This window comes from Dipodomys spectabilis, unplaced genomic scaffold, assembly GCF_019054845.1.
Source record: "Dipodomys spectabilis isolate Male_0828 unplaced genomic scaffold, ASM1905484v1 ptg000262l, whole genome shotgun sequence".
NCBI classification, from domain to species: domain Eukaryota; kingdom Metazoa; phylum Chordata; class Mammalia; order Rodentia; family Heteromyidae; genus Dipodomys; species Dipodomys spectabilis.
The window spans coordinates 4,618,810-4,628,944 of record NW_024870939.1 but is presented as its reverse complement, the minus strand read 5'-3'; the positions used below and the strand labels follow the sequence as shown (position 1 = coordinate 4,628,944).

At 38.1% G+C, this 10,135-nt stretch overlaps 1 pseudogene; it reads left to right on the top strand.

Annotated features, from left to right (window-relative positions):
* Window positions 1-5,500: 5,500 nt before the first annotated feature.
* On the top strand, window positions 5,501-6,591 carry LOC122125195 (annotated as a pseudogene).
* Window positions 6,592-10,135: the final 3,544 nt, after the last annotated feature.

Below are 10,135 nucleotides of genomic sequence, written 5' to 3'. Positions count from 1 at the left end.
AAGCAGATAGATTTAGAAAACACTAAACTAAGCAAACATAAGTAGATGCTTATATTGCAAGACTTCTTTGACCCTTGATTATGATTATGTGCATTGTGAAATAAGAAAATTATGTAATTATAGGATGGAAAAAAGAATTAGGAAAGACTAGTACAGTACTCCAAAGTGGAAACAACATAGAATGTGGTGGTTAGGTCCTCAGTCTCTGGGACTAGATTATGTTCAAAGATTGAGTCACTTATTAGATCTAGTTATCCACTATTCTAAGTTTTTAAAGTAGAGCTAATAAGAAAACTTGCCACATTCATGTGTATATCACACAGGTTAGCCAAAATAACATACACAAAGAACCTCCTGAATATATTCTGTGTGACAGACATGTATATGTGACTGAGTCTGAATGAGTATCTGCCACCCTGAAGTCCACCAGTGTCTGTATTGATATCATGTGTTCTCTGGCAGTGCACAATATAGGCACCCATGCTAACTTATCCTATTAGACAAAGCACTCCTCTAATGGTTTCTAGGATTCTCATCCTGACTACTATAGCCAGAGACTATAGCCAGAGACCCTTCCTACCCAATTTGCCTTCTTTGCCTGTTCCTTTTCTGTCTGTACCTGCTTCTTCTTCTGTATTCATCAGGAATATCCATGGTCTGATCTCATTTTGACCTTTGCTTCCTGGAAGACCTGAACTGGCATGACCTGGTATAGTGGGGCCGAGATCATGAAATAAGTTGTCCATGGAGTCCCTTACTCAGAAGCGTTTTTCATGGAGCACATTCTATGACTCACTTTGGGAAATTAATAAATGCATCTGTTGATAACTTTGCCTGTTAGAAGAGGCACATTTGAAATCACTTACTATAAAGGAGAGGAGACAAAAGCAGAAGAATTCTCAAGTTAGCACAACTACCTCAAGTTAGCATACAAACTACCAAACTTAGCACAGAGGAGTGGACTTATCTGTCCTATAAAATAAATTTTATTGATATTTAGACCCCTGATGTGTTTTGTGAAACTCTAAGCCCTCTTCCTGACATAGGACTCTTGAGTTTCTATCATCTCCACCAGAACTCAATTTTTTCATGGTGATGCTCGGGAAAAACCGGGAATTGATACAGGAGAGGCATGGCTTGTATAATACCGGTTCTCAATCATCCAGCATTCATTGGCCCATTCATTCACCTAACAAGGAAGGACCAGGTTCTCTCAATGCGCTGGGGGTTTTTTTGGCTAAAAATAAAGTGATACAAGACTCAGATATGGAAACGACTTCAAAAGAATGTGATAAAGGCTGTAAGACAGAATCAAGTGCCACAAGAACACAGAGGAGAAAAGGCCTGATTTTTTTCTTAGTACTAAGAAGAAAACGAGGTAAAGACATTCTAGGCAGAAAGAGCAAGGTATGACAGTTAGCAAGTGTGATACAAAGGGCTGGCACTACTCATAGCATCTAGAATCACAGTTCATGCTGAACTAGCTGAAGACAAGCAAAGGGCAGGTACCAGTAGCACACCAAGAATCACATATTTCTCTGTATAAGAGGAAGAGCCATGAGTCGGCTTGGAACTGAGCCCCAACTAGATACAGGAGCACTGGTTATCTCTTATAAGTGGATGCTACCCAAGCCGACATTTGTAAGGCCCTACCTATTAAAGACAAGGATGTAATAAGCAGAAATGCAACATATAGGAATTTTCACAGGAATGCATGGGCAGTCTTGTCTTGTCTCCAGAAAAAAATAACCTCATTCCTCTGAAAAGTAATAATGTAGACTCATTTTGAAGAACTGCCTTCTGTCAGAATAAAATAAATACTAACAAAGTGCAACAGCAGAGAAAGCTGAGATTTCACAAATGCTTCTAAATTTGCTTTCCAATAGGTACTAGAGTTAACTGCATTTATTCCAAAGGAAAGAAAAGCTCTCCATTGAGTTTTAGGGTTCTTACAACTTTTGACTATTCTTTTGAGCCCTGGTTTTACTCTGGCTCCTTTTTTTTAATCCTCATTTTAAAAACCCATGCATATTTTATGAATTGAGCCTAAATGTCCCATCATCACAAATTCCTAAGATTCTTTCTGCTCTGGAACTGATCATTAGTGAATTCATTTTGTATTCTAGTGGTTGTGAAAGGCCGTTCTGAAGGTGTTACATTGAGTTTTGACATTAATTGATGAACACTTAAGCTCATCATAACTCTGCTGGGATTCAGAGCAGCAGAAATTAGAAAGATGAATTTCGGAGATGAATCCATTGAAAAGAAATGTGACTTCAGAGTCATTACTGTGGAATGCCTGGAGTTTCGTGACATCCACATAGAATGCAGTGAAGGCTCTGGGCTGCTGTTAGGCAGTAGGTTTAGGCTAGGTTTAGTAGGCTTAGTAGGAAGGAGGGGTGGCGAAGAGTTATTCTGCAGATGTCAAGCACATCTGGATCAAATCAGCAACCGAGCTTCACAGTCTGTGTCTTGGGCACACATGAGAAATAATATTACCTTATTCTGTAACTAGTTCCAAATGAGCATCTCCAAGTTGCAGGGGTGGGGGGAGGGCACTATATAGGTAAGACTCATGAAGATTTCTTCGTTCTATTGGAACCAAAGGATCTATAGGAATGAAAAATGTCACTCCAAAGTTAGTCCACAGGAATCAGGGTCATGAATTCCTATTAACTTTGACAAGCAGGAATTAAATACAGACATTGAGTGCAGAAAGAAATAGAGCATTTTTTCTTTTGTTTTCTTTTGTTTTTTGCAGCAATGAGTACTTGGTCACTTATGCTATTTGAAGGACTCATCGGAACTCTATTTAAAATAAACAGAAGTTAATGGAATGATTATTAAATACATTGAAAATCTTTATGCCTTGCTGTCACTGTTTTTTACTTCTGTACCCTTTGTCTTGTATATGTTTATCTGATTTGCAGAAGGGAAGGTGAATCATAGAAACAGAGGGACAAAGGGTGTACCAATGCAGCAATGATGCTCACTAGATACTATATTGGAAATGAACTTTACAACTTGGGGATAGGGGAGTCTGGGGGAAAATGAGTGAAGGGATAACATTGTTCAGAAAGAAATGTACTCATTACCTGATTTCTGTAACTGTAACACCACTGTGCACTGCCTTTACAATAAAAAACAATTATTATTCAGAATCCATAACTATCATCTCCAACTTGGATCCAAATTTCTCTAGGATTACATTCTTCAAATAAAAAACTTAATCAATGCAAATGATAGCCTCTTTCCTTCTTTTACTCTTCAGTATTTAGTAGGAGGATTGTTCTGATTGCTTCTATGGTTTTTTTGCTTTTTCATTTTAACTATAACCTATAGAATTTCAACTGGTCAGAAAAAAGACTGTGTCAAAGGTATGAAAAGACATAAAGAACTTTGTAAAAACTCTCTCTCAGTGAAAGCAAGAAAGTAATTAGCTAAGCTTTTAGAAAACACTAACTTCATTGAAATAATTAATATAGCTACACCTCCACTGGGTCTGACACAATGCTGGCCTCTATGTATTTTTATTTCTCATAAGTTCTGTATGAGGAAAAGATATAATTATCTCTAATTTATAAATGAATAATCTGAGGCTTGAAAACACTGAATTTTCAAAGTCATTTAGCTAGTAAATTAAATGTGCAGATTTTAATCCCAGAAAACTTAATCCAAAGGTCCAATCTGGAAATCTATCTCCTACTCCTTACCAATAAGTAATTGTTCTCATGAAGGCCAGTGTTCTTTGTGACTGACTAAGAACATGTATTTAAGGTGTAATGGAAATTTGAGGGCAAATAGATATTCTCATAGACAACAATGGCATTAAAAATAATCAATTATATATCACAGAATTATCAAAAAGACTTCTTACAAATATTGTCTTCAAGCTTGCTTCTTAAACCCATTCTTAAATTTGGAAGCCAGGAGAGGAGATTCCATTTCTTTATTTGCTTCTTTTCTTGCTCAGTAATTTATGCAATACAGGGCTTGAACTTAGGCCCTTGTACTTTCTAGGCAAGTGCTCGTCACTTGAGCCACAAACCTTGTCCTTTTGCTTGTACTATTGTTTTGCAGGGAACTGAGGGAATGGTTACTAATTGTCTGAGCCCAAAACTAATTCCTACTTTCCATACTTACAAAAAAATATGTAGTTCTCATTCTTAAGTTCTTCTGATTTTTTTCCCCTTACCCAAAAGAGAAAAGAAGTATAATGTCATTCTTTTTAACAGAGTAAATTTTCTATATCATGAAAGTAAGAATTGCTCACCATTCAACCCCAGGGAACAATGTGAAGACATTGATTTCAAATTCTCTTAGGAAACTGTTTTTTCCCTCCCTGTTTTTATAATTTCTGATCCTACCAGTAGTTCTGACGAAATGAATTATTTGGAATTGACATGCTTCAAGCGCTAAGGACAAATTCTTGTCTGTGCAACACCATAGCCTCATGACAAATTTCCATTTCCTCTAGCTTATCCTACTGTCTGAAAAGCAATCTGACACGGTAGCCTTATTTTTCATATTTCTGGGATACTCAGCCCTAATGATGTTTTTTTGTACCACAAAGGAACCAGAACTAAAATAATAAAGTATCATTACAAATGGATTAGATGATACTTACAAAATTTAGAATCATGGCTGCAATGAAGATCCCTCTTTCTTTTGATTCAGTGAAAAATATGAGTTTATGCAATCCTACACTTGGAGAAGAGGGGCAACCATGCTCTCATCTCTAGTGTTGAGGATCCACCATAGCTTCTTTGAACATTTACAAATGTATCAGAGCAATGAACAGCTGAGGCTCAATGTGAGTAGAAAGGATGGAGTGCTAAACACATGTTGAAGCACAGATATGCCCCAGTCCTGTTACAAATCAGCTATTTTTGCTTAGTAGTCCTAGCAGAGAATGACAGGAGTATAACTGAGCACCACTGGGTCCTGGTGTCGATAATGGTTCTTTTCTCTTCTGGAAGCTCACCACAGTCTCCAAGATTATAGTTTTCTATCTTTGTATCTCTTTCTTCCCCTTCCCAGTCCTGTGAAATGCTTTGCCTTGTCTGCATATAGATAAAGCATAGATGGAACCATTTAGCTGGTAACTTCAATGCACAGATTTCAATCCCAGGAAACTTAGCCCACATTCCCAAATGTAGCAATCTATCTCCTATTCCTTGATAACAAGTAATCATTCTCATGAAGGCCAATGAACTCAACAGTGAAATATGCTTCACTGTCTAGGGGACTAGGAGGATTACCTTCGATGTTCTTGGAAAAACAATGATTTCAGTCTGAATACAGCACATCGTGAATTATCAGTCAAAGCACTTCAATATATAAAAACAACTAGCTAAAGGATAGGGTGTGTTAATTGGTTTGACTTATTCTAGTGATAGAATGTAAGTTATTCACAAATCATAACATCCTTTTATACCCCCACTAATACATAGAACTAAAAATTATGAATTAATAACAACCTTTAGATCTTCTTGGTACCATGACCCCCAGCCAATCCTTCACCCTGCCTCAACCAAAGAAAACCAAACACAATCCTGGCCCAAAGCCAGCGGACACCTCCTCCTCCTCTTGCAGCTTACCCAAAGGAGAAAAAGAACAGCAAGAAGCAATTAAACATATCAATGAAGTACAAAATGAAATAGACAGACTTAATACATAAGCCAGTGAGGAGATTTTGAAAGTAGAGCAGAAATATAATAAACTCCACCAGCCATTTTTTTCATAAGAGGTCAGAATTGATTGCCAAATCCCAAATTTGGGGGTAATGACATTTGTCAACCATCCACAAGTGTCTGCACTGTTGGGGGGGTTGGGCGGGACGAAGAAGAGGTGCTGCATTACCTGACCGGAGTTGAAGTGACAGAATCTGAAGATGAAAATCCTTATTTTGAAAATAAAATTCTCTCCAAAGAACTTCACCTGAATGAGAGCCGCGATCAATCTTCAAAGTCCACTGAAATCAAATGGAAATGGAAATCTGTACAGGACTGGACAAAGCGCTCCAAACAAACGCAGAATAAAGCCATCAGGAAGTGGTGGCAGGAAGAACCAGAGAGCTTCTTCACTTGGTTCGCTGACCACTCAGACACTAGTGCAGACCAGTTGGGAGAGATCATCAAAGACGACATCTGGCCAAACCCATTTCAGTGCTACCTGGTTCCCGAAATGGATGATGAGGGGGGCAGGGAGGGGGGAGGAGGAGGAGGAGGAGCAGGAGCAGGAGGGGGAGGGGGAGGGGGAGAGGGAGGGGGAGACAGTAGGGGAGGGGGAGGGGGGATTGTAAGATATTGAAGAGAGGGATAAGGATAAAGGGAAAGAGGAGGAAGACGATGGTGAAGAGGAAGAAGAGGAGGAGGATGAAGACGATGACTCATAGCAAATACTGATGGATTCCAACTTTTTTCCCTTAATTTTCTCCAGTCCCTGGGAACAAGTTGCAGTCTTCTCCCTCTCTGTGCTCAGTTGCCCTGTTCTTGAGGTCTGTTTTCTCAACACCATGGTTCTCAACTTATCTGGTGAGAAATACCTTGCTCAGAATAAAATGGGAAAAGAATCTCCACACACCTTTGTTCTAAACTCATTTTTATCGCATTCTGTCTCAACAAAACTGTATGGAATCAACATACTACCACCAACAACTAACTGCTCTGCGGGAAACAAAAGCTTCCAGGTGCTTTGCTCTGCTGGAGGCACCAGGCTTTGTATAGTAGTGCATTGATTCTAGCTTTTCTCCTCCTTTCTCTGTATACTGGGCTGAGATTACACTGTGTCTATGTGAATACAGACAACATTACCAACATGTATGTGTCTACTTTCTCTTGTTTAAAAAAAAACTTTTAAAAATGGAATTCTAGAAAGCCAGTAAAGGGTGGGTTTAAGATGTTTGGATGGGTTAAGAGGGCGTTTTGACAACATGGCTTCTCCTTTGGCATGTGTAATTGTGATGTTTAATGGACATCCTTGCAGTTTAAGATGACACTTCTAAAATGAAATTCTCTCCTAATGATGATTTGAGCCCTACCACTACAGGAGAATCCACAGACTCTGTAGGATCTTATTCGGAATTGTCATTCTCTATTGTAATTTTGTTCATTTATTTTTAAATTTTCTCTTGTTTTCACTGGAAAGAAAAGATGATGCTGAGTTTTAAACGTTAAAAGTGTACAAGTTCCTTTGTTACAATAAAACTAAATGTGTGCACAATTTTTTTAATTTTTAAAAAGGATACTGGGTAACTTACAGAGTTATCAAGCAAAAAATCAGATCCAGAACATTCTGTATCTTGTTTGTCTGAAGCAATCATTGTTTCACTAACCAGTCCTAGAAGGTATGATCATTCATAATAATCCCTCTGGATCCTGGAAAGTGTCTCCCACACACAACTTCATCTACCCTTGGAATCAGACTTTCCTGTAAATTCTACCATCATCCAAGAGCAAGACCATCTTACATCATCAAACCCAGCCCAGAGTCTGGGGAAGATGTTTCTTACTAATGAAGCTAAGACTATACATCTTTACCCTGGATGCAAGGGAATTTTGGAAAGGTAGAAGCCATTCTTTTTTTTCTTTTTGGCAGTTTTGGGGCTTGAACTCAAGTCCTGGGCACTGTCTCTGAGCTCTTTCACTCAGGACTAACACTCTACCACTTTGAGCTACAGCTCTACTTCAGTTTTTGCATGGTTAACTAGAGATAAGAGTCTAATGGGGTCTTTTCTACCTGGGTTAGCTTTGCCTCCTTAAGTAGCTAGGATTATAGGCATGTGCCACCAGCACCCTAGAAGCCATTCTTTTGAGCAGGTTGACTACCAACCACTGAGATTTGTAAGCCAGGAAATTCTCCACTGAGAAAAATGCTTGGATATAAGTTGCCTAAACATAGTGACAAATTTCTTCTGAAACATATATATAGTTGGTTAGGACTTGAACTCTGGGCCTGGGTTCTGTCCCTCAGCAATTCAGCTCAAGGCTAGTGCTCTGCCACTTGAGCCACAGGGCCTCTTCCAGTTTTTTGGTGGTTTATTGGAGATAAGAGTCTCATGGACTTTACTGCCCAGGCTGACTTTGAACCGTAATCCTCAGATATCAGCCTCCTGAGTAGCTCGGATTACAGGTGTGAGTCATCTGTGCCAGACTTCTGAATGATATTTTAAGAAATAAGATCTTAACATACTATTCACACTGGACCAAAGTGTCTGTTTTAACGATCTTCCTTCCTTAGCCTCTCAAGTACCTGAAACTACAGGTACACACCACTGCATCTGGCTCTGAATTATTATTTTAAAATACTATCCTGACTTGTACAATTAAAAACATTTTTTTCTCTTAGTAGTTTATATGCTTGAATTCAGTTGGTTATTCCCATAAGCTTTAAAAAAATAAATAGTTCAGTTAAAATTAGATTCAGCTTCAAGTAACAGAGAAACTAGAAATAACTGTGGCTTAATAGGTTTCTTTTTTTCTCGTGTTTGATAAGTACAAAAGTAGTCCAAGGCTGAAATGATATTTCATGGTGGTGAAGACCCACATACCTTTATTTTTGTTGCTCTATCATGTGTAGTTTCCTAAGCACTGTGATCCCTCACCTATCAGGGGAGTTACATTCTGGAGACCCCCCCCCCACACACAATAGGAGAAAATCTTGGAAGTAGCAGCTTTATACGGTCATCCCTCACTGTATCAAGGTTCACTTATTGCTACAAAATTGACAGATATCATGTCTTCATTGTAGCCAATAGCAAGAAGAAAAAAGGTATATTGTATCTCTTAAAACACACACACACACACACACACACACACACACACACACACACACATCAGTTTATATTCCTTCTGGGAAGAACATTATTACTTAGACATGTGGCTGAAATACCTGTGAGGAAAACTGAGAAATACAGCCTTTATTCTAAGAAGCTAAGTACATGGCTGAAAATAAGGAATTTTGCTACTACAGTAAAAGATACTGTCCAGATAAATATGGCTCAAAGTAGGAAAGTACAAAGAAGATAGCTTAATAGGTAACTTGCTACCTGTCCAAGGTGTGGTGGTAGGTGCACTTTCTGATTTCCCCCAAGCAAGATACTTAGATGTTCCCTAATCATTGCTGAAATTTTTTAAGACACATAAACACCTAAACTCCATGTATCTGCTATATCTTTCTCCATGGCACCTTATCCAATTAAATGAGCCTACCTGGACCATCTAAACTTTGTAGCACACAACTGTTCCTCCTAAATATCATAGTAAAGGAATTCTAAAATGATATGGATTATGTCTGTCCTGTGGGTTACCTGTTCCTGTGGAATCTTCTCCTTTTTAGCAGTGAGATGAATCTTTGAATATATTGGTTCAGGCAATTTCACAATTGTCAGGCCCAAAAACAATGGAGCTAAGCAAGCATAGAACTATGAACCAAATCAAGCTTTTCTTTGTTTTAAGCTGAGTATCTAAGTTATTTTGTCACAGGGAGGTGACTAACAGATCTTCTCTGTGATTTAAATTGAATCGTAAGTAGTCCTATTACAAAGACTCCTGATCATTGCATGAAAATTGCAGTGGCCCTATTCACAATTGAATTTTGCAAGATAATTAGTAAATTTTTCAAGTGGTAGAATTCTGGTTTCTATCCTCCTGATTGATTTCATTCTCTCTTTTGTCTTGTTTTTTTTAAATTTATTTCAGCAATATTATGATGACTTATGTTCATCATTTCAGAAGGCTTCATTCATGTAAATTTTGAGTCTCCCAATCTTGTTCCCGTAGCATATCTCATGTTTAATTAGTTTCAAATATTTCAATAGTAGATCATAGTCTGGCTCAGACTAATTACAGCTGTTAAAGCAAGATAATGATATAGTGGCAATTAAAAAAAAAACATTTCCTTTCATAGTTTGGAATTTACTATAAGCTCCTCTGGAACTCAAAGAGGATCATGTTTTTATTGCTCATCTCTAGGACTAAAAGAAATGTCAGAAATCACATTTCAGTACGCCATTAATAGTTCTCTGCCCAGCTGGCAATGTGGGCTTTCAGATTGCAAATCTAATCTGCTTTGCAAGCTTTTCTGCCTAATTCTTGGCTTTATCCCTAGATTAAATACTGAATGCTGCTTTAGC